Source organism: Sciurus vulgaris (assembly GCF_902686455.1).
Source record: "Sciurus vulgaris genome assembly, chromosome: 1".
NCBI classification, from domain to species: Eukaryota; Metazoa; Chordata; class Mammalia; order Rodentia; family Sciuridae; genus Sciurus; species Sciurus vulgaris.
This window is the reverse complement of record NC_136461.1, coordinates 110594388-110620876: the sequence shown is the minus strand read 5'-3', so window position 1 is coordinate 110620876 and position 26489 is coordinate 110594388. Positions and strand designations below refer to the sequence as shown.

General features: G+C 38.0%; 1 protein-coding gene across 5 annotated transcripts in view; it reads right to left on the bottom strand.

Annotated features, from left to right (window-relative positions):
* Nucleotides 1-26489, bottom strand: part of CD160 (CD160 molecule) — a 51119-nt gene that overhangs the window by 18549 nt on the left and 6081 nt on the right. For 3 of the 5 annotated variants that reach the window (XM_079140481.1, XM_079140479.1, XM_079140484.1), the window contains exon 2: nt 2191-2280. The gene's annotated coding sequence lies outside the window, so the exon portion shown is untranslated. Of the gene's footprint in view, nt 1-2190; nt 2281-23061; nt 23125-26489 lie in introns of those variants that run through there. The other 2 variants (XM_079140480.1, XM_079140482.1) reach the window with 2 other exon arrangements.

The window sequence follows — 26489 nt, the reverse complement described above, 5'->3', positions numbered from 1 at the left end:
GCACCATTGTTTACCTTTATTTATTTGTTTGTTTGTTTTTGTTTCTAAGGATTGAACCCAGGTGCTTGAACACTGAGCCACATCCCCAGCAGCCTGTTTTTTTATTTTGAGACAGTGTCTCACTAATTTGTTTTCAGCCTCGCTAAGTTGCTGAGGCTGTCTTTGAACTTGTGATTCTCCTGCCTCAGCTTTCCAAGCCTCTGAGATTACAGGCACATACACTGTGTTTGGCTACTTTTTATATTTACATCTTTTAATAGCCACTAAGAAAAATTAGACCCATATCAAAAAACCCAAACTGAAAAACAAAACAAAAATTCCTGAATTTCAATAGGAAAATGATCAATAAGTTGTGATCCATACAATAAAATATTATGCAATCATATGCCACATGACTGTTTCAGTTAATAACTGGCTGCATACACAATGGTGGTTCTATAAGTTTATAGGGGAACTGGGTCAGGAACATAGCCAAAGAAGTGAAAAGTGGAGTACTGGGGATTGAACCAAGGGGTGCTTAACCACTGACCTACATCCCCAGTCCTTTCTCTTTAGAGACAGGGTCTCCCTAAGTTGCTTAGGGCTTTGCTAAGTTGCTAAGACTGGCCTCAAACTTGAAATCCTCCTGCTTCAGCCTCCCAAGTAGCTGGGATTGCAGGCATGCACTACCACATCCAGCTGAGAAAAGTAAACTGAAGGAGAAGGAAAAACCTCCAAGAAAATTCACAGTGAAGGGCTTAGCAGAAGCTTTTGTAGATCTCAGGAAGCTCCTTAAAAAGTTTGAAAGCATGGACCCCAACACCAAAAGTTTTTTCATTAAGAGGGAAGCACATTTATGGTGCATTATCTGCTTATGAGCAAATTTATGGTGAAAAGAGAAGCAAAGCAAGCAAACCCTATGCACATATGTCTGAAGTGATGTCTCCTGGAGAAGAACTTCAGACAGGTCCTTCAGGAGGGACTCCAGAAAAAGGCATTGCTACCATAGGAGATGACAGTTCCATATGTGTTATTGTCTCTGAAGACCTTCCAGTGGAATGAGATGTAGAGGTGAAAGACAGTAATATTGGTGAGCCTGAACTTGTGTAGGCCTAGGCTAATGTATGTGTTTGTTTTTTACAGGAAAGTTTTTAAACATTTGAAAATAGGAAACGTGCTTATAGAATAAGAATATAAATCTATTTTTGTACAGTTGTACAGTGTGTGCTTTAAGCTGAATTTTAATGAGTCAAAAATTTTAAAGTTTCTAATAAAGTAAAAATGTTACTGTAAGCTAAGATTAATTTATTATTGAGGAAAAATTGTTATCAATGTGAGTGGCCTAAGTTTACAGTGTTTATAAAGTTTACTGTAGTGTGCAGTAATGTCCTAAGCCTTCATATTCACTCACTCACTCACTCACTCACTCACTCACTCACTCACACAGAGCAACTTCCAGTTCTGCAAGTTCCATTCATAGGTGTATGGTGTTTTGTATTTTATACCATCATTATATCTTTAACCCTTCATTTTTGTTCATGTATGAAAGGCTATTGATTACTGCATATTAATTTCATATCCAGGGACCTTCCCTTACTCAATTCTGTCAATGTTTGTAATACTCTTTCAGTTGATCCTCTTTGCTTTTCCAGTTGTACATCATGTAATAATAATAATAATTATTATTATTATTTTCAGTGCTGGGGATTGAACCCAGGGCCTTGTGCTTGTGAGGCAAGCACTCTATCAACTGAGCTATCTCCCCAGCCCACATCATATTATTTGTGAACAATGATCATCCCTTCTATTTTATATCTTTCATTACTTTCTTCTTACTGTGTTGGTTAATATCTCCAGAAAATGTTAAATGATAGTGGTGATATTAAACCACAGTCTTTTTTCCAAGTTTACTATTATATTCTTCAGTGCTTTCCTTATCAACCATTATGCTAACTTTGGGGATGAGAACTATTTTGTTATGTTAAAGAATATATATTTATTTCTAGAGTTTAAAAATATGAAGAATGGATACTGAATTTTTTAAATTGCCTTTAAACATCAACTAAAATGACCATAGGATTTTTCTTTATAGATAAGTTAGTATGATAATCAATTTTGATAGGTTCCCTAAAATTGATTCTTCCATGCAATTCTATACAAAAACAAACAAACAAAAAACAAAATTATTTAGCTGGGCATGGTGGCACACACCTGTAATCCCAGTGGCTCAGGAGGCTGAGGCAGGAGGATCTCAAGTTCAAAGCCAGGCTCAGCAAAAAGCAATTCAGTGAGACTCTGTCTCTAAAAACAAAACAAAAATACAAAAGATAGGGCTAAAGATGTGGCTCAGTGGCTGAGTGCCCCTGAGTTCAATTCCTAGTACAAAACAAAACAAGAGGACAACAACAACAACAACAAAATTTGCTTGTGGTATATTATTCTTTAACTACACTTCTGGATTCTGTTTTTTAATATTTCATTTAAACTTTTACTTCAATATTCTCAAATAAGACTGATTTTTAGATCTGTTTCTCAATTGCTCACTGACTGGCCCCTATCATCCATCATTTGCCTGCCCATCACCTGCCTTTTACTCACCCATCACCCACTGCCTGAGGTCTACCTGCCAATTGTCTGCCAGTAGTCATCAGACCACTGCAGACTGCAAGTGGATCGCCAGCTGTTGCCTGCTGTTGCTTGGAAGTCCACTATCACAGTACCTGCAGGTTCGGTTACACATGGCTGCCACCATTTTGAGACAATGGCCAGGACCTGCAGGACTCCCAGACTGACTGAGCCCTACTTCCAGGACTCCTTAAGCAGACTGATCACACCCCGCCTCCAGAACCCCCAGCCCACCATGCCCACACCCCAAGTTGCAGCTCTCCATTTGTCAACACATTTGGAAATCAGAACAGCCATCTTGGATTATCCTGGAAACAGTAGCTCCCATCTTTAGGTGGGGCAAATCCCATCCTGAGTTGCCTGCTGGAGACTGGAAGCTCATTGTCAAGTACCTCTCATGCATCAGGCTATTGAAGACTGGGAGGTTTGAATATTATATGACTGTTATAGTGTAGATTTTTTTTTCTCCTTTTTGAAAATTTTTAAGTTTTTATTTCTTTACTTTTCTTGCTCTATTTTCCTTTTGTTTACCTGTTTCCTCAGTCTCTTTCTCCCTTTTCTCATGCTAACAACCAACTTCTTTTGATTACACTTTCTACGATCTAGAACTTCTATATACTCTTTTCTTATCCCATTAACAATTACATCCTATACCCCTCCCCATCCTCTTTGTCCTCCATTAGAAATTGCAGACCTTATTGCAAATCTATTTGTTATACTCTAGATAATAATTGAACTCATTTTCTCTGTTTATTATGATAATATTGTTAATGTCTTCATAGGGACTATTTGGTTTAGGGTTGCATATTGTCTGTACTGGGTGCTGCTGATATTGATCTCCCCCTTAAAGAAGAGGGTTTGAAAACCTGTAGGGTCACTATAAGCCTATAGTGGGGAAACTGCAATACCTCCGATCTGCACTGCTAGAGGGGAAGATATATGAACAACATGAAAAAACAAGGGAAGGGGGCTGGGGAGATAGCTCAGTCGGTAGAGTGCTTGCCTTGTAAGCACAAGCCCCTGGGTTCGATCCCCAACACCACAAAAAAAAAAAAAAAAAAAAAAAAAAAAAAAAAAAGGGAAGGAAATGATCCAAACAAACCTAGATTCTATATTAATAGAATCCAGTGACAGCATGGTAGAAGAAATGTCAGAAAAGGAGTTCAGAATATACATAATTAAAATGATATGTGAAGCAAAGGATGAGATAAGAGCAATTGCAGGCAATGATCACTAATCAGTTGAAAGAGCAACTGCAGGAACAAAAGATTATTTCAACAAGGAGACAGAGACTCTAAAAACAAAACAAAACAAAACAAAAAAAAAAAAAACAGAAATCCTTGAAATGAAGGAAACAATAAACCAAATAAAAAACTCAATGGAAAACATCACCAAAAGACTAGACCACTTGCAAGACAGAACCTCAGACAATGAAGACAAATATTTATTCTTGAAAATAAAGTTGGCCAAACAGAGAAGATGGTAAGAAATCATGAACAAAACCTCTAAGAACTGTGGGACATCATGAAAAGACCAAATTTAAGAATTATTGGGATTGAGGAAGGCACAGAGATACAAATCAAAGGAATGCACAACTTGTCCAATGAAATAATATCAGAAAATTTCCCAAACCTGAAGAATGAAAATGGAAAATCAAATACAAGAGGCTTACAGAACACCAAATGCAAAAAATCACAACAGATCCACACCAAGGCACATTATCATGAAAATGCCTAACATACAAAATTAAGATAGGATTTTGAAGTCTATGAGAGAAAAGCATCAGGTTACATATAGGGGAAAACCAATATGGATATCAGTAGATTTCTAAGCCCAGACTCTAAAAGGTAGAAGGACCTGGGACAACATATTTCAAGCTCTGAAAGAACATGGTTGCCAACCAAGAATCCTATACCCAGCAAAACTAACCTTCAGATTTGAAGACGAAATAAAATCCTTCCATGATAAACAAAAATTAAAAGAATTTACAAATAGCCTGTGATACAGAATATTCTCAACAATATATTCCATGAGGAGGAAATGAAAAATAACAATGTGGGACAGCAAAGGGATGAACTACCTTAAAGGAAAAACCAATCAAAGGAGAAACCAAGTCAAGTTAAAAACCAAAAATAAGCCCAAGTGACTGGGAATACAAATCATTTCTCAATAATAACCGTGAATATTAATGGCCTAAACTCAATCAAAAGACATAGACTGGCAGATTGGATTAAAAAGAAAGACCCAACAATATGCCACCTTCAAAAGACTCAATAGAAAATGACATCCACAGACTAAAGGTGAAAGAATGGGAAAAAACCTACCACATGCACGGACTTAGTAAAAAAGCAGGGGTTTCCATCCCTATGTTGGATAAAGTAGACTTCAAAGTTAGTCAGAAGGGATAAAGAAGGACATTTCATACTGCTTAAGGGAACCATAAATCAGGATTGTAAATATTTATGCCCCAAACAATGGTGCATCCATGTACATCAAACAAATCCTTCTCAATTCCAGGAATCAAACAGACCACAACATGATAATTCTGAGTGACTAACGTAACAGTGTCACCACTGGATAGATCTTCCAAACAAAAACTAAACAAAGAAACCATAGAACTCAATAACACAATCAATAACTTAGATTTAACAGACATATATAGAATATTCCATCCATCAAGGAGCAAATACACTTTCTTCTCAGCAGCACATGAACCCTTCTTTAAAATAGACCATATGTTATGCCACAAAGAAGCCCTTAGTAAATGCAAAAAAATAGAGATACTACCTTGTGTTCTATCAGATAATGGAATGAAATTAGAAATCAATGACAAAATAAAAAACAAATTACTCTAACACCTGGAGACTAAATAATATGCTATTGAATGAAGCATGGATAACAGAAAACATCAGGGAGGAGGTAAAAAAATTCTTAAAGGTAAATGAGAATGATGATACAACATATCAAAATCTTTGGGACACTATGAAAGCAGTACTAAGAGGAAAATTCATTGCATGGAGTGCATTCAAGAAATAAAACGTCAACAACTAAATGACCTAATATTACATCTCAAAGCCCTAGAAAAAGAACAGAACAACAACAAAAGTAGTAGAAGACAGGAAATAATTAAAATCAGAGCTGAAATCAATGAAATTAAAACAAAAGAAACAATTCAAAAAATTGACAAAACAGAAAGTCGGTTCTTTGAAAAAGTAAACAAAATTGATAAACCCTTAGCCACACTAACAAAGAGAAGGAGAGAGAAAACTCAAATTACTAAAATTTGTGATGAAAAAGGAAATATCATGACAGACACCACTGAAATACTTAATTAGAAGCTACTTTGAAATAGAAAATATTGAAGACATTGACAAATTTCTAGAGACATATGATCCTCCCAAATTGAACCAGGAGGACATACACAATTTAAACAGATAAATTTCAAGCAATGAAATAGAAGAAGCCATGAAAAGCCTACCAACCAAGAAAAGCCCAGGACCAAACGGATTCTCAGCTGAATTCTACAAGACCTTCAAAGAAGAACTCATTCCAATATACCTCAAAGTATTCCAGGAAATAGAAAATGAGGGAACCCTTCCAAACTCATTCTATGAAGCTAGTATCACCCTCATACCCAAACCAGACAAAGACACATCAAGGAAAGAAAATTTTAGACCAATATCTCTGATGAATATAGATGCGAAAATCCTTAACAAAATTCTGACAAATTGCACTCTACTGACTGAGCTATCTCCCCTGCCCCCTAACATCATTCTTAATGGAGAAAAACTGAAAGCATTCCCTTTTAAAACTAGAACAAGACAGGGATGCCCTCTTTCACCATTTCTTTTCAACATCGTCCTTGAAATACTAGCCAGAGCAATTAGGTAGACTAAAGAAATTAAAGGACTATGAATAGGAAAAGAGGAACTCAAGCTGTCACTATTTGCTGATGACATGATTCTATATTTAGAGGATCCAAGAAACTCTACCAGAAAACTGGTAGAGTTTACTGAATTCAGTAAAATAGCAGGATATAAAATCAACATGTATAAATCTGAAGCATTTTTATTCACAAGTGATGAAACATCTGAAAGGGAAATGAGGAAAACAATTCCGTTCACAATACACAATAGGCTAAAAGAAAAAAAAAACAACTTGGGAATCAATCTACCAAAGAGATGAAAGATCTCTACAATGAAAACTACAGAAAATTAAAGAAAGAAATTGAAGAAGACCTTAGAAGTGGGAAAGATCTCCCATGTTCTTGGATAGGCAGAATCAATATTATCAAAATGGTGATGCTTCCAAAGGTGCTATACAGATTTAATGCAATTCCAATTAAAATTCCTATGACATTTCTCATAGAAACAGAAAAGGCAATCATGAAATTCATCTGGAAGAACAAAAGACCCAGAATAGCCAAAGCAATCCTGGGCAGGAAGATTGATGCAGGAGGTATCACAGTACCAGACCTTAAACTGTACCATAGAGCAATAGTAACAAAAATGGCATGGTATTGGCACCAAAAAAGACAGGTAGACCAGTGGTATAGGATAGAAGACACAGAAACATACCCATATAAGTACAGTTATCTCATACTAGACAAAGGTGCCAAAAACTTACAATGGAGAAAAGATAGCCTCTTCAACAAATGGTGCTGGGAAAACTGGAAATCCAAATGCAGTAAAATGAAACTAAACCCCTATCTCTCACCCTATACAAAACTCAACTCAAAATGGATCAAGGATTTAGGAATTAGGCCCAAGACCCTTCACCAAATAGAAGAAAAAGTAGGCCTGAATCTCCATCACGTTGACTTAGGACCAGACTTCCTTAACAAGACCCCCATAGCGTAAGAAATAAAAGCAAGAATGGGATAGATTCAAACTAAAAAGTTTTTTCTCAGCACAGGAAACAATCAATAATGTGAAAAGAGAGCCTACAGAGTGGGAGAAAATCTTTTCCACACACACTTCAGACAGAGCACTAACCTCCAAAGTTTATAAAGAACTTAAAAAACTTTATACCCAAAATACAAAGAACCCAATCAATAAATGGGCTAAGGAAATGGGCAGACACTTCATAGAAGAAGATACACAGGTGATCAACAAATATATAGAAAAAGTGCTCATCATCCCTATTAATTAGAGAAATGCAAATTAAAACCACCCTAAGATTTCATCTAACTCCAATTAGAATGGCTATTATCAAGAACACAAGCAATAATAAGTGTTGGCGTGAATGGGGGGAAAAAGGCACACTCATACATTGCTGGTGGAGCTGCAAATTGGTGCAGCCAATTTTTACTGTGGAAAGCAGTATAGAGTTTCCTCAGAAAACTTGGAATGAACCCACTATTTGACCCAGCTATCCCACTCCTTGGTTTATACCCAAAGGACTTAGTGTTCATAGCAGCTCAATTCACAATAGCTAGATTGTGGAACCAACCTAGATATCCTTCAATTGATGAATGGATAAAGAAACTGTGGTATATATACACCATGGAATATTACTCAGCCATGAAGAAGAATAAGACTATGGCATTTTACTGATAAATGAATGAAGTTGGAAAATATCATGCTAAGTGAAATAGGCCAAGCCCAAAAAACCAAAGACAGAATGTTTTTTCTGATAAGTGGATGACAATATATAATGAGGGCAGGTGGCAGGGGTGGGGGAAGAAAAGAATGAAGGAACATTGGATGGTATAGCGGAAAATGGGGTGGGAGAGGGTGGGGGATGGAAAGAGTAGAATGAGACAGTAGTAATCTATGTATATGTATGATTACATGAATGGTGTGAATCTACATTGTGTACAACCATAGAAATGAAGTTTTACCCCATTCGTGTACAATGAATCAAAATGTAGTCTGTAAAAATAAAAAAAATTAATTAAAAAAAGTCTAATTTTTACAAATTTTTGGTGTTTCTTTTATAGAATTTTAGAAAAAGTGTTATTCTTCACAAAATGATTTTGGAAACTTGTTTTCTTTTTTAAGCTTAAAAACAATTTCAATAAACTTAAAATAATCTTTTCTTCATAGATTTAGTAGAATTCTGTAGCGATATTCTCTGACCCTAATAATTCTGTGGAGAAGTTGGACCTTGATAACTTTTCTCTATTCCTGTTTGGTAATTAGTGTGTTAAATATTTTGTCTTTACTGGGACCAATTTTGGTTAATTGTGTGTGTGTGTGTGTGTGTGTGTGTGTGTGTGTGTGCGTGTGTGTAAGAAAATTATTTAATTCATAATTTGAATTCATAAAATTGAGAAATCACTTTTAATTCTATAAACTTTCTCTGCATCTGCAGCTTTTTAAAAACATTTGTATATTTGTGCTTTCTCTTCCTTTTTTTCTTGATTACATTAATTATCTTTTTTTGTTTTTTTATCCTGAATAAATAGGTCAGTTTCCTTATTCTACCATTTTCCATTTTATTACTTATTGATACCCACATTTAACTTTATTAATTCCTACCTTTTGCTTTCTTTTGATTTTTTTCATTTTATACATTTCTGAGTTAGATACTTTATTTTCATTTTTTAGTATAAAAAGCACTTAGTTTTTCTTTTGTTATCACTTAAGCTGATTCTTATAGGTTCTGATATATAATATTTTTCATTTATCATTATTTCCTAGCTACTCCAGTTTTCTTTTATATGTCCTTTTTGAACTAAGGGAGTGTTTTATAGATGCTTGCTTCTGATTTTGTTGTTAGTTTCATTGCATCATGGTCAGAGACTTTTATTGAATATATTTATAGACCACAGAGAAAGGAGTGAATTCATAATACATTGTTTATATTGTTTACTTTGGGGATGTGTTATGAGGGGAGTGGGAGAGTTTATTAATTTTTCTTTATATCATTTAAAATTGTTTGACTTGCTATGAGAAGCCTATAGTACTTACAGAATTTAAAAATTTGAACACAGACTTTATATGTGCATACATGTATCTAATTATAACTATATAGGTATATCTTTCTACCTGTCTATCATCCACACGTGTGCACATACACACACACACACACACACACACACACACACACACACACATCTGGAAGGCAATATTTCAAAATGTAGAGTTTTCTCCTTGGTAATGGGATGGCAGTTTAGGGAACAATAAAAGGGATTTTATTATGTGTTTGGTAGGTTCTATGTATGTGTTTTTACAATAACAATTTTAAGAGAAAACTTGGTCAAATTATAATATGAGTCCAAAATTTAAAATGTATGTTTGTGGGATTACAGGTGCAGAGGTGTGTGCCTGTAATCCCAGCGGCTCGGAAGGCTGAGGCAGGAGGATGGAAAGTTCAAAGCCAGCCTCAGCAATTTAGCGAGACCCTAAGCAACTTAGAGAGACCCTGTCTCAAAATAAAAAATAAAAAGTGTGTGTAGGTGGGGGTGGGAATGTTGTTCAGTGGTTAAGTATCCCTGGGTTCAATTCTCAGCACACACACACACACAAAGAATCCTCTTATAAATCAAAAGATTTCTAATGCTTTTAACAAATTGAAGAAGTACCTAATGGAATTATTACCTTTGGGATAGACTACTGTTCTGCAGTATCTCCCTGTTCTCCTGTGTCTCCCCTTTTAAATAAACTCTTCTGCCCATCTCTGCTGAGTTTTAGCAGAAAACATAACTGTCTAGTTAAACATTTCTTGACCTCTAAAAGGAAGTGGGAGGTACTATTTATGGATCTTGATGTTTGTAGTAGATTGCAAAAAAATAAAAAATTGCCACTAATTCCTTCTATCTCTGTTTACATGCCCCTTTACAATGTTAGGTTTGCTATTCCACACAATTTATTGAACTCGGGCTCAATTGCATGAACTTGTTTTACCTAATAGGACATTTGCTAAAAGTAGAACAAGCAGAGTCTTGAAAGTGATTATTATTGAGGTTTACCTGCTCTTGCTGCTTTTTGAACCTAGCCACTATGTGACAAAGCTCATTCTGGCCTGCCAGACTCTAGACAGACACATGACACAATTTTCCTCATTACCCAGCCAAGCATAGACATGTACGGGAGCTCATCTGCAATAGGTTAGCTTCCAGTCCACCTCTAGCTGACTGCAGACAATGAGTGAGCTTGGATCATACCACCAGAAACCAGTTGAGCCCAGTCTAAATTACCCACAGAATTGTGAGCTAATAGATAATAATTATTTTATTTATTTTGGTGGGTGTACTGAGGATTGAACCCAGGGCACTCTACCACTGAGCTACATTCCCAGTCCTTTTCATTTTTTATATTGGGACAGGGACTCACTAAATTGCCCAGTTGGGCCTCAAACTTGTGATCCTCCTGCCTCAGCATCTTGAATATGTGGGATTATAGCTATGTGCCACCACAAGAAGCTTGTACATTCTCTCTTAAGAGGCACAGATTTAATGCCATAATACTATATCTTTTGTTGGATTCAACTCTAATGTTTGATTTAATTGTAAATAATATATACATAATTATGTCAATATTGTTCCTTATTGGTGTTCAATTAGTAGAAATAACCTATAGGCATAACACAAATCTCTTGGTGTTATAGAACAAATATAAACCTTGACAATGTAAAACTTTAAGAAGTGTATTACAGGGGCTAGGGTTATAGCTCAGTGGTAGAGTGCTTGCCTAGCATGTGTGAGGCACTGGGTTCAATTCTTGGCACCACATATAAATAAATAAATAAAATAAAAGGTGTCCATCTACAACTAAAAATATTTTTTAAAAAAGAGTCAAAGGAGAAGAGCAAAAATGTCCAGTTGTGATTTCCCCAGTCTTCAAAGGACAGTAAAAAAAAAATCATATGAAACCTTTAGGTTTATATATTCAATTTAAATTTATGAAGATGAGCACTAGAAGGACTGAAACATTAAATATCACTACTGAAAGTATTGAAAGATCGACAGTGATATAGAGATGTTAAATTTCTCATCTTTAATCGACTGGGGGGTGTCAATAACTACTCTTCAAAGTACCAAAAAAACAAAGGTACATAATTTGAATTTAGTCAGGTGTGATGCATGTCTATAAATCCAATCACTTGGGAGACTGAGGCAGGAGAATCACAAGTTGGAGACCAGCCTCAGCAACTTAGCAAGACCCTGTTTCAAATAAAAAAGATTCGGCATGTACTTCCGTGGTAAAGCACCCTTGGATTCAATCACTACCAAAAAAAATTATATTAACTATCAGAGAGGTTAAGTGGAAAATACTTAAAGTGGTGAATTTGAGGGGATTACTATAAGGAAAGAGATAAGAATAAATGCACATTTCTTCTATATAATTATGTACTGTATACTACACTTCAGCGTACAGTTCTTCTGACCACTCTTTAGCACAGCCCCATCATCTTTTCTCCCTTTATCACCTTCAATGTGAATGTCTGTAAAAGGCAAAGCCCTGATTCTTCCTTTGGGAACCCAAGGCACCAGAAATGCTTTCTTCCCATCCTTTGAAAAGCTGGGGTTGGGCTAATTAGATGTTGCCCTCAGGGCTTTGGTTCTTGAGGAAATACTATAAAGAAAAGTTGCCAGTGGAATAATACTCCAGAGTCCCTTGGTAGTCTCACTGCCTCAGCTTCATTGCCATGTTATAGCTAAACCAAGGTACAATTCACAGAATACTCCACGCTGTAAATTCTGTCCATTCTTTAATCTTCCTGAGATACCTTTCTTTCTTTCTATGCCTCTAAATTCTTAATCATACCTTAGATTGCCTCCTACTGGTAGGCAAACCCACAGTAAGATAAAATAACTAGATAAATACAGGGGAAAATTAGCAATAGAGATGAGAAATAATCATAAATATAAGAAAAACCATAAAAGGTTTTCGTATTTCTTTGCGCTAAAAAGTTAGAAAAGCTGGTTGAAATAATTTTCCATAAAAATACAAATGACCCCCAGGAACGGTGGCGCATGCCTGTAATCCCAGCAACTCAGGAGGATTGCAAATTCAAGACCAGCCTCAGCAACTTAGCCAGGCTCTAAACAACTTAGTGAGACCCTGCCTCAAATTAAAAAATAAAAAGGACTGGGGATGTGGCTCAGTGATAAAGCACCCCTTGGTTCAATCCCCAGTACCAAAACAAACAATAACAACAAATAAATTTTTTTTTGCTTTTTCCACTTTCATTTTATTCATTCATGTCTTTTATTACTATTTTAGTTTAAATATTGAACAATGGTTCATGAATTTTTAGTTTTTGCTTTGGGAGAATTATTAGAGCTGTGAAATCTATTTCTAAATCTTTTAGTTTTTTAGTTGCTTTCCTTTAGGTATTAGTATATTTGATATTAACATTAAAAAAGACTTTATGTAATTTACTTTAAGAAATCATGGTATTATATGCTAAATAATGAATTTGAAATTTTTTAAGCTTTAACATTTTATTTGCATTGCAGTATATCAATATTGTCTTTTAAGTAAGTAAAAAGTTCAATAAATATATCTTTTGTCAGTAATGAGAAATTTATTCTATTGTTTAGATCTTTTATTTGAGCTAGAATTAAAAATCAAGCAATAGTTATGAAAGTCATGGGTGTATTCCTGTGGCATATTGTCTACACATAAATTATTATTAGTAGTGCTTTGTATTTAGCCCCATGGCAATGGAAAACTTTTGATAATACAATAGTATGGCGATTCTGATAAGTATAATTAGTCCGCTGAGTACCTTCTGTTTCCCACTTCCAACTTTCAGTCTGACTTCAGAGTCTTTGTGATAAGCCCCAGGTTTTTTAAGTGGTTTTAGTCTTGACACATATCACTTCATATTATTTCTTTTTTTTTTTTTTGAAGTTCTTTCTTTTTTTAAAATTTATTTTTATTGTAAACAAATGGGATACATGTTGTTTCAGTTTGTACATGGAGTAACAGCATACCATTTGCATATTCATATATTTACATAGAGTAATGATGTTTGATTCATTCCATTATTTTTTCCCTTCCCCCCACCCCTCCCACCTCTCTTTTCCCTCTATACAGTTCCTCCTTCCTCCATTCTTGTCCCCCTCCCACCCCCCATTAAGTGTCATCATCTGCTTATCAGTGAGATCATTCCTCTTTTGGATTTTTGAGATTGGCTTATCTCACTTAACATGATATTCTCCAATTTCAACTATTTGTCTGCAAATGCCATAATTTTATTATTCTTTATAGCTGAGTAATATTCCATTGTATATATATACCACAGTTTCTTTATCCATTCATCAATTGAAGGGCATCTAGGTTGGTTCCATAGTCTGGCTATTGTGAATTGAGCCACTATGAACATTGATGTGGCTGTATTTCTGTAGTGTGCTGATTTTAAGTCCTTTGGGTATAGGCTGAGGAGTGGGATAGCTGGGTCAAATGGTAGGTCCATTCCAAGTTTTCTAAGGAATCTCCACACTGCTTTCCAGAGTGGCTGCACTAATTTGCAGTCCCACCAGCAATGTATGAGTGTACCTTTTTCCCCACATCCTCTCTAACACCTATTGTTGCTTGCATTCTTGATAATCGCCATTCTAATTGGGGTGAGATGGAATGTTAGGGTAGTTTTGATTTGCATTTCTCTTATTACTAGAGATGTTGAACATTTTTTCATATATCTGTTGACGCTTGTACATCTTCTTCTGTGAAGTGTCTGTTCATTTCCTTAGCCCATTTGTTGATTGGGTTATTTGTATTCTTGGTGTAGAGTTTTTTGAGTTCTTTATAGATTCTGGAAATTAGTGCTCTATCTGAAGTATGAGTGGCAAAGATATTCTCCCACTCTGTAGGCTCTCTCTTAGCAGCTGATAGTTTCCTTTGCTGAGAGAAAGCTTTTTAGTTTGAATCTATCCCAGTTGTTGATTCTTGCTTTTATTTCTTGTGCTATGGGAGTCCTGTTAAGGAAGTCTGATCCTAAGCCAACAAGGTGAAAATCTGGACCTACTTTTTCTTCTATGAAAAAGTATCTTTGCCACTCATACTTCAGATAGAGCACTAATCTCCAGAATCTATAAAGAACTCAAAAAACTCTACTCCAAGAATTCAAATAATCCAGTCGACAAATGGGCTAAGGAAATGAATAGACACTTCACAGAAGAAGATCTACAAGCAATCAACAAACATATGGAAAAATGTTCAACATCTCTAGTAATAAGAGAAATGCAAATCAAAACCACCCTAAGATTCCATCTCACCCCAATTAGAACGGCGATTATCAAGAATACGAGCAACAACAGGTGTTGGCGAGGATGTGGGGAGAAAGGTACACTCATACATTGCTGGTGGGACTGCAAATTAGTGCAGCCACTCTGGAAAGCAGTGTGGAGATTCCTTAGAAAACTTGGAATGGACCCTCCATTTGACCCAGCTATCCCACTCCTCGGCCTATACCCAAAGGACTTAAAATCAGCATACTACAGAGATACAGCCACATCAATGTTCATAGCTGCTCAATTCACAATAGCCAGACTGTGGAACCAACCTAGATGCCCTTCAATTGATGAGTGGATAAAGAAGCTGTGGTATATATATATATATATACAATGGAATATTACTCAGCCATAAAGAATGTTAAAATTATGGCATTTGCAGGCAAATGGATGAAATTGGAGAATATCATGCTAAGTGAGATAAGCCAATCTCAAAAAGCCAAAGGAAGAATGATATCGCTAATAAGTGGATGATGACACATAATAGGGGGAGGGAAGGTTTAGTGTTAGGGTTAGAGTTAGGGTTAGGGAGGGGGGCAAGTATGAAGGAAGGAAGCTCTGTATAGAAGGAAAAGAGGGGTGGGAGGGGTGGGGGGAAGGGAAAAAATAACAGAATAAATCAAACAACATTACTCTATGTAAATTTATGATTACACAAATGGTATGCCTTTATGCCATGTACAGACAGAGAAACAACATGTATCCCATTTGTTTACAATAAAAAAAAAAAAAAAAAGATGCAGGGTCTCTGGTCTGATTTCAAGGTCCTTGATCCATTTTGAGTTGAGTTTTGTTCAGGGTGAGAGATAGGGGTTTAGTTTCATTCTGTTGCATATGGATTTCCAGTTTTCCCAGCACCATTCAACAAATAACTTATAATTGAACAAAATTTACTCAAAAAAAGAGAATTACCCTAATCTTATCATTAGTATTGGATATATGTATTGGAATGTTACACTGTACCCCATAAATATGCGTGATTACCATATGTCAATTAAAAATATAAATTTATTTTTAAAAAGCACACCTAAAAGCCCCAATAACCATAAATTAAGAACATCATTTGGTACTTATCTTTCCAGAAAGCACTCCTTTGGATAGTTTATAAGGAAATTCTTCAAAATAATTCTGATGCTAGTCAAATGTTTGGCAGCATTTAAAAAATATTTTATATTTTCAATTTATATTTTTACATTTTATATTATTTTTTATATTTTATATCTAAAAAAAGAAAATTAAAGTCTATAAAAACAAAGATAAAAAATAAAATGCCTACAGACCAACCTTAATTATTATATATGCTTGTGAAAATCTTAAAACATTAACAAACCAGAACAGCAGGATATAAGAGACATAATATATCATGACAAATGGAATGGGATTCACTTTTCAAAATATTTAGATGATTCAATACTAGAAAATCTATTAGTATTATTATACTAATAGATCAAAGAAGAAAGTCATTATCTTCTGGTAAAATCTTACATTCATTCCCACTAAAACTCTGAGTAAAATGGTAATGGATGAATATTGTTCAACATTTTATATATATACTTAATATATATAATGTATATCCATAATAAAAGTCCAGCATTATATTTAATGGGAAAATAAAGGATCATTATAGGATTATTTCTACTAATATTGGGAACAAGGCAAAGATGCTTTCTATTATCTCTACTAGTTTACATTGTTCTGGACATGTTAGACATTGCATTTAGACAAGAAAATAAAGTTAAGGGGTATAAATATTAGAACTCTACAGGCAAAATTAGCATTTAATTAATTTATATTTTTAAATATTTTTTTTAGTTGTAGGTGAACACAATACCTTTATTTTATTTTTATGTGGTGCTGAGGAGCAAACCCAGTACCTCACATTTCTAGGCGAGTGCTCTACCACTGAGTCACGACCCCAGCCCCTCTTTTTTAAAAATTATTTTTGGTACCGTGGATTGAATCCAGGGGTGATTAACCACTGAGCCACATCCTCAGCCTTTTATTTATATTTTATTTTGAGACAGGGTCTTACTAAGTTGCAAAGGGTGACCTTGAACTTGGGATCCTCCTGCCTCAACCTCCTGAATCAAAGGGATTATAGGCTTGTACCACCATGCCTGGCTAAATTTACTTTCTTTTCTTTTTTAAAAATATTTTTAGTTGTAGATGGACACAATACCTTTATTTTATTTATTTATTTATTTTTATGTGGTGCTAAGGATTGAACCCAGTGCCTCACCCATGCTAGGCAAGTGCTCCACTACTGAGCCACAGCCCCAACCCAAACTTATATGTAAATATATATAATATCTATGATATATAATATATATAGTATATATATTTAGTTATAGATAGACACTATATCTTTATTTTATTTAGTTTTTTTAATTTGGTACTGGGGATCAAATCCAGTGCCACATGCATGCTAGGCAAACAATTTACCGCTGAACCAAAACCCCAGTTCCCAAACTTACTCTTTCTTATATGTGATATAATTTACATCTGAAAAACAGAAGAGACTTAACTATTAGAAACAATAAAAGGTAGAGAATCTGAGTGGGCAGTTCACAAATGAGGAATACCATGAAAATTGTTCACTCTTAAAATCAGTCAGAGAAGTGCAAATTTAAAAAAAGGTCAGAATTCAGAATTTCAGAATTACCAACTATTAGATGAGCAAAAATTTTAAAAATTGATAAATCCAGTTCTGGTTGTGATCAGAAGAAATATACAGAAAAGTACATTGTTATGAAGCTTTGGGGAAATAAATATGTATTACATATTAATATTTTAAATATATATACTGTGTACTTTTGGCTCTATCTTACAAAAATGAAAGCATGAGTGTGCTATAGTATATGTATAAAGATATTTATTACAGCATTGTTTATAATTCTAAAAATTAGAAAATGGTAAAGACTCACTGATAAGAGGAGAATAATTGAATAAAAGATGGCATATCTATATAACAGACTACTGTATCATGTAGTTACAATTTAAATAGATAATAAATTGATGTAAGTAACAAAATGTGATAAGGTGTTCACTTAATTATTAATTTTCTCAGGAACAATTACTAGCAAATAAAGATAGAAGAAAAAACATAATAGTTACAACCTTTCCCAACAAAACACCTGGGAAAAATGCAACAAAATTTCTAATAGAACCTATAGGATAAAAACTATAAAATACTATTAAGGAACATGAAATAAAATCTAAGAGATAATCATTAATTTTCCCATTGATCTATAAAGTTGTCAAAATCCTAACAAAAAGTCCCAGCAGCAGCCAAGCAGTATAGTCCCATGCCCTTCCCTAGCCTCAATCTCTTGCTTCCCTTCCTATTGTGCCACACCATCATTCTGTACCATGTCACCAGTAGAATGACTTTTGAAAGAAAACATTTAATGTTTAGCAATGGGGTGTGTTTGATGTGTAGCTACGAAGCATCATTAAATTCAAAGAGGAAGATAGAGGGACTGCAATTATTTGTCCAGCCTGCGGATCATGGTTAAAAAACAGGTTCTTGAGCTAGACAGTGTTCAAATTCTGATCCTAAAGCTTAATAGTTGTAAGATGTGGGCAAATTTCTTATGCTTCCTGGCCAGATTCTGTGCTCAGCCCTTAATGAATGGACTTATCTGACAAACACTGAGCATCTATGATATGTTAGGCACCACAGGGTGCAAAGATCACTAAAACAGCAGGAGTCTATGTGTATTTTGGTGATTAAGTGCAGTCTGTGGAGTCAGGCCAGGTCAGAAATTTGGGTTTGACATAGTACTTGTATAATGTTGAGAAAGTTTCTTAACATCTCTGAAAATGAGTTTATTGATCTATAGAATGGTGATAATAATGTTCTCTTCCTAGGATTGTTGTGGAGGCTGAATGAAGTAACCTGTGTAAAAGCTGCTTAGCATAGTGCCCGGCATAGAGTAAATGCCCAGTAAAGGGTAGCCATGATTATTTTTATGGTTTCTCATATTGGAGGCAATTATAGGCACATTCATATATATGATTGTGCTTAGTTCTTATAAAACACCGAGTTATTGTTATGATTAATATGTGTACAATGCAGATACAGGCTAGAAGACTTGTGACTTGCTTAAAATCTCAGCGTCTAAGTAAGGGAGCTAGGATTTTTTTTTCTTTAGTTTTTGATGGACCTTTATTTTAAATTTACATGCAGTGCTGAGAATGGAACCCAGTGTCTCACACATGCTAGGCAAGTGCTCTACCACTGAGCTCACACATGCTAGGCAAATGCTCTACCACTGGGCCACAACCCCAGCCCAAGGGAGCTAGGATTCTAACTCAGATTAGGAGAGCCTTTCCTTGGAGTCCCCTTTGTCCCTCAACTCACAGCTATTCATCTACTTACCGTTGAAACACAAGGAGAACTGTAATAATAGTAATAATAATAATAATAATACCATAAAGTATATCATGGAATAGGAAACGTAAAATCCAGAATGAAGAATCTAGAAAAGTTGTACAGTGGCAATGGAGTTAGACCTTGACAGAAGTTTGCTGCCTTTGGGGAGCTGGTGCCTTGAGGGATATCGTGGATAAATGTGGGGAATGGGCTGGAGACATTTGGTTTACAGGCCTGCTCTGCACTAGCTAGCCGTGAGATGCTGAGAAGGTCCTGTCTCTTTAGGCGAATTTCCCGAAGGACTGGTGCAGCAGGATGGGAGGGGCAGGGTAGCAACTGCTTCCAAGAAGAGAGAGACAGGCTGACAGACTAGGAGGTGCTGATACAGCTGGTCACTCAGCAGAAGTGGCTGGGCTTCGTGGTACCTAGAGCTGAGCTGAACCAGAGCGTGTAAGTCTGTGTGAGCCCTTCAGCAGGGTTGCGGGCAGGCGGGGTCCATGGGGCAAGGATGCTCTTGGAAGTGACCTTGGTGCCCCGAGTCGGGTGGGAGTAGGTGAAGGGGAGGAGAACTCTGGTTCACCGCCGGCGGGCACCGCTGGTTCTGCACTCGGACCGCTAGAGGGCGCTGCCTTCCAGTGGGAGCCCGAGCGCTCTATCCGCTCGCCTCCCGAGGTTCACCAGTCCAATCTTTGCCGTGGGCTGGGGGTTGGAGACAAGCTAGGGAAAGCCTAAGCTAGTGGTGGAGATGAGTAGACTGGGTCTGGTGTGTCCCGGAGACTCAGCCTGCACTCGAGTTGCATCATCCGGGTGAGGTTGGGGGTGTGGGAAGTGTGTCTGAGACGTTCTGGACCCACTATATGCCAGGGGCAGCTTTTCCATCTCTCATAAATAGTGGTGAGCTCCAGAGAGGCCAAGGGTGAGGGTGCCGATTAAGTTGGCATCCTCCCTTTGAGTCTTCGGTGAACTGCACTGGCCTCAGGCGCCTACGGCCTCACAATGGGTAGGCAGCTTTGCCAAGAGATTGTAGATGACAGTAACGCCCTCCTCTCTCCACCTCTTTAAGTGTGAGGCACCACAGTAGTACTCCTGTGTTCAGATCCAACCTTTCCTGTGGTCCTGAACATGTTAGTTCACCTGTTCAGTCTTATGTTTCTCTTGTGTTCCAAGCTTCCTGGTGGGAATGTTGTGATGGTTAAATGGCACATAAAGCTTTGCCCAAGGTTCTTTTGAGAGTGTGTACTATAACTAGTTGGTGCAGACAAGATTAGAAGGAAGAGGCACCATTCTCTCTGCCACTAAAACCTGGATCTAACTCTCAGAGGGACGGAAAATCCAGTTCTCAGCCGCAAATACCTCTGAAGCAGATCTCCAACAAAACAGAGAAAGAGCTGGGTGCAACGGCTGGGGAGGCTGAGGCAGGAAGATCACAAGTTCAAGACCAGCCTCAGAAATTTAGTGAAGTCCTAAGCAACTCTGCAAGACCTTGCCTCTAAATAAAATAAAAATTTATTTTAAAAAAATGGGCTGGGGATGTGGCTCAGTGGTAAACTGCTCCTGGGTAAAATCTCCAGTACCAAAACAAAACAACAAAACTGAGAAAGATGCCTGGGACCCAGAGATGAGATCTCTTTTATAACTGTGAAGGGGCTTTTTTATTTCCTCCACAACTGGAGCTTGTTTAAAGTAGAACCAGACACGGCGGGGGTGGGGGGCTGGGGATGTGCCTCAGTGGTTAAGCTCTCTTGGGTTCACTCCTCAGTGCCAATAATAATAATTTTTAAAAAATCATAGGATAACAAAGGAAACAAATTACCTCAAGACCCTTGTCAAAACAATTAGAATAATGTGTGATAGAGTAGTAGCATGACTCTTTCAATTCAGCCTCAGTCTAGTAATGTAACAGTGGTCCACTTTATCCTTTGAAAATGGCCCTTGCTGCTGTGCCACTGCAACTTAGTTTTAAAATGGACGTTTCTCTTTCTCTCTCCCTGCCCTTCTCTAATGTCTTCCCCTCCCTAATCTTAGGGGAAACAAGATTACCTTTCTTCCCCATTTTAGCAGATTTATCTTTCCTTGAGTACACACCCACCATAGGAATGATAAAATACAGACTTTGGAAATGGTACCAGAAGATCTCAGAAATGACTATCTCCCAAATTAACAAGTGAATTACAACTCTAACACAGAACTCGTGGAATGTAGCCTTTGAATCACATCTTTAAAAGCCCCCAGTTCCTGCTGATGGGTAGAATCACAGCCTCTGAGACAGGTGACCCCTGTGTTTCTCCTTTACTTGCAAAGCAATAAACCATCTTTTCCCTTTTTCTCAAAACCCTGTCCTTGTTATTAGATTGGCATCAGGGAAAGGACAGGGCTTTTGGCAACAGTAACTATCATAATTTCTTGGCAGCAGAAATCTGTTACAACTGTAAGGAGATTTGAAAATGTCTATGATTTCTGTGGACGGCAGATTCTATTGATGGTAAATTCTCTTGTGACTTACTGTAATTCTTTTCTTTAGTTTTCTTCTAAACCTTTTATTATTTGTTCACCTTTATATATTCCATTTGGAATTAATTTTTACATTAGGTAAAGATATAAAGTGGCATGGATAAAATTGTTCATATAGTTAACCAATTGATCTAACATATTTCTATTGTATCTCTTTGAAAATTACTGCCTGTATCGAGGCAAATGCTAACTTTCAATTAGAGATTGGTGAAAATATGTATTTTCTCCCCCAAATTTATAAATTCCATGAATGAATCTCTTTATGGATCTATTCCTGTTTAAGAACTTCTGGAGGCAATAAGGTCTACTGATTCTTAGGCAAAGATTTTTCCACTGAAGTGCATAATTCTGGAACTGAACTTGGGGGAAATTATCCTAAACTGTTTTTTTCACCCTGAAATTTCCAGGTTTATTTTGCCAAAAACACACCAGCAGCTAGAAGCCACTCTTGTTTGTATCACTCCCAGCACATACTACCACCTGTGACTTGAACTTCTTTCAAAGGTGCCACACAGGGCCAGCTCTAAACTCTGTGAAGCCCAGCAGCTTGTCCCAGTCCAGGACTTGATGGCTCTAAACCTTGGTGTCTTTCTTCCAGTAATTTTTTTTTTTTGTTTTGGTATTGCTGGGGATTGAACCCAGGAACCTCACACATGCTAGGCAGGCCTTCTACCACTGAGCTACATCCCCAGCCCTCTTCCGGTAATTCTTTATTTTTTTAGTTGTAAATGGACACCATACTTATTTATTTTTATGTGCTGCTGAGGATCAAACCCAGGGCCTCACACATGCTAGGCAAGCACTCTACCACTAAGCTACAGCCACAGCCCCCTCCCCCTAATTCTTTATCTCCTCTTTATTTATAAAAAGGCCACTTTGTCATTTATTACCCCATCACCACCCCATGAACACTGAACAAATGGGAGTATCCTGGATGATTCAGAATAGTATAAGGGAGTTGGGCTGTCAGGTAAAGCTCCTTCAATGTACTAAACTGGATTTCCCTCCCATAAACACACTGTGGTTCTTTTACATTTGAGGAATGTCTGAAAGGATCCAGGATCCCTGAAAGCCCATGCAAGAAGAGTGAGCATGCCCGCCCCCCACACCCCCAATAACCTCTCTTCCCTAGACTTCTGAGGGCAGAAGATACTTCCTCCAAGAAACAGTTTCCCAGCTATATCACTGAGGTTTGTCCTAACCCCCTTCCACCTGCCACTCCCCACCCTGCACCCGGGCCCCATACTGGGGATCAAACCAAAGGGCTCATATATTCTCCATAAATGCTATCCCATTGAGCTACACCCCTAGCCCTCACCAAAATGGTTTTGTCAACCATTCCATCCTTGTCCCCAGACCTTAGGTCCCCAACAGGTCTCTTTACCTTAGGACAGAAGTTCTTGCTCTCAGGCTGGGAACTCACGTTAATTGAGCTCTTGGCCCTCAAAATGTTCTTTTTAAAACCCATCTCCCCACTTCCGTCATTGTTTAGGCCTTCGTTAGTCTCACATTTGGTCTTTGAAAACCACAGAATGGGTTTTTAGCAGTCAGGGGTCTTCCTGACTCTCTTTCCTCCACCCAGCATGGTAGGTTTCTTCTCCTTTTTCTTCACCATCACCTCCTTCACTTTTTCCCTTTTCTACTGCCACCACCACCCCCTTTTTTTTTTTTTTTTTTTTTTTTTTTTTTTTTTTTTTTTAGAAATAGACTAAGTTGCTGAGAAAAAACACACCTTGAAATTGTTTCTTTTACTTTGGGGTACAAAGATTTTTACTTGGTAATCCATAATCAGGCTAGAACTGAATAAACAGAAGATACAAAGACAGAATGTACCCTTAAGTATAAAGCAAGCTTCCAAATCCTTTCCTGAGCAGCCCACAACCAACACACACACACACACACACACACACACACACACACGCCACACGCCAGTACTGAAGATTGAACCCAGAGGGGCTCTTACCACTGAGATACATACTCAGCCCTTGTTATGTGCCAGGCTACATGGGCAATGACCAAACAGACTCCATTTTACCCTGAGACTCCATGTCATGTAGGATATGCTTCTCCCATGGGAGCACCCCACTTTTATACCCATCAACAGTTGCTTAGCATAGCATATTTGGCAACACAAAATGGCAATTCTTATATGATATAAAATTGTTCTCTTTTTGGTTCCTATTTTTCTTGGACAATGTACTCTGTCAGAGAACAATTGTCTTGTACCTGACTAAGGTCGTTTTGACCCACTTTCCCATCTGCTTATGAGTTTAGATCTCATGTTAGTTTGTAGTTTTGAATCATAGCACCAGCCACTTAATGATTGATGCAGTGACTTATGACATAAAAACTCCTACAACCCTATGCTCAGGGTTGTTCTCCCAAAAGCCATTTTTGTGGTGTTGTATGAGACAGTCAGCCAGCCAGCTAATAAAGACTCTCAAATTTGGACTTCTCAGTGGTGATTGGTCTGTTCTTAAATTGTGCCCCACAACATCCTTTTTAAAAATTTTATTTATTTTTTTACTTTGAGACAGGGTCTCACTAAAATTGCCCAGGCTGGCCTCAATCTTGGGATCCTCCTGCCTCAGTCTCCCAAGTAGGTGGGATTAGAGGTGGGCACGACCACACCTGACTTGAGAGCAGGTTTTGAGGAGTAGGCCAGAGAGAACAAAGTTGCTACAAGCTAAAGGGAAAGATGAGCAGGGGACTGTCAAGGAGGCCAAGTGAGGGGGATGTGCAGTGGAGTTGTGGAGTAGGGCAGTAGAGGAGGGTGAAATGACACCCTGGAATAGCCAATAATGTTCTGGAAGGAAACCAAGTCTCAGGGCCAGAGGGCACTTACAGCAAAGCTGTGTAGGCATTTCGGCCCCCACCCCCACCCCCACCCGTCACTGCTGGACTTTAGCCCAAAGTCCTTGGTAATACAATATGAGGGAGTCAGGGCTATTTTATTGTGGAGACCGGGTGGCACCTTCAGGGTATCAAGCTGACAGTCCAGGCCCTGGGAAGACAGTCTCAGTCTCATTTCTAATTCCCACTCTGTAGTGATTGGTTCATCAGGAATTTTGACCTCAAGTTCTCTTAATAGAAGGCAGAGAAAATCTGTCTGCCAATACTGCAGTGTCCTGGAGAGTCTGTCTCTTTCATCCCTGGCTATAGAGGACACCAGGTTTGGTTGCAGCCAGGCCTCTTGCTGAAGGGAGTCCAGGCCTGTGGGGCTGCTGACACTGCCACCTGCTCCACACATGATTTCTGCAAGATAACCCGAGTTTCTCCAGGACCTAACAACCGGATGGCAGAAATGATTGTAGTCCCAGTTCTGTCTGACCTGTGGATTCCCTAGCCCTTACCCACAAAGCCACACTACTGTGTGAATAAATAGGGAGAATGCGCCTCTCTCCAACTCAAGGCCACACTCTCCTGGACACCAAAGTAACTGTATGTGACCCTTTAGCTCCACATCCCCCACCTGCCTCTGAGTGCCAACCCACAAGCTTCACCCTGTGAACCCAATGCCAGGTTCCCCTCTCAAGCTCCTGCCAAACTGTCTTTGACCAAAGGAATTGGGGAAACTTGTCTCTTACATTTCGTAACATCCATACTTCCTCAGTCTTCCCACAGGCACCAGGAATCCCAGGCCTTCTTTGGATAGGAATTTGATATTTTGCCCTCCAGTACATTTCCAATCTGATTGGGGGTGGAGGAGGGGGCTGGTAGGAACAGATTGTGTTTATCAAGTACACATACTGAGAGAGGACATGAAGGCATACCTGCAGTGGGGTGGGGCACTGAGGCTGCAATCTACCCTGGGGTAAACCAGACAGAACCATCATCATCCTGACTGGGCTTCTGAGGAGAACATGTATCTTCTTCGGTGCTTAATGAGGGCCACCATTGCTTCCCCTCCGACCCCCCGCCCTGTATGTCAGGGCAGGCATAGTTTGTTTTCTAAACTAGAATGTCAGGGGCACTGGCACCTCTGATGGAGGCCATAGTTTGAGGGGGTATCTTTTAAATCATGGCATAGACATGGGCCACTAGAATGCCCCAGGTTCCTGTTCTTTCTCACTGACTTTTTACCTCTGGTTGGAGTGGTCCATTCTCTCTGTGAAGGCTGATTGAACCCAGGGCCTTGTGCTTGCAAGGCAAGCACTTTACCAACTGAGCTATATCCCCAGCCCTGAGGCTGTGTTCTTAAGGTTCCTGGTACTTCCCTTGCAGTCCTTTTTCTCCCCAGCCTGCCCTCAGGAGCCCTTAACTGGCTCTTTAAGACAGAATCCAAACTTCCCAAGGGTCATTGATTTTTTCTTTACCGCTCAGAAAGGCCAGTGCAGACCCTTTTAATCCACACTCCAAGAGTGTCCTGACCTTGGTACACACAAGAACCCCTGCTCAGTACTTCAGTTTTTCTTTTGGTGGAAAAGGAAGAGAAAGAGAATGACTACTAAAATTTCTTTGTAACCAACCTGTAAATGTTAATAATTCATAACCCTGTAGGGGTCCTCAGGCCTCCCTGTCTAATATCTGGTTGCTATAAAAACTAGAAAATTCTGGGATCTGGGTACATTGGTGCACACCTGTAATCCCAACAACTCCGGAGGCTAAGGCAGGAGGATTGCAAGTTCAAGACCAGCCTCAGCAATTTAGCAAGGCCCAAAACAATTTAGAGAAATCCTGTCTCAAAATAAAAAATAAAAAGGGCTGAGGATATAGTTCAGTGCTAAAACAACTCTGGGTTCAATCCCCAGTTCAAAAAAAACAAAAAACAAAAACAAAACCCTAGAAAATTCTGATCATTAATCATGGGAA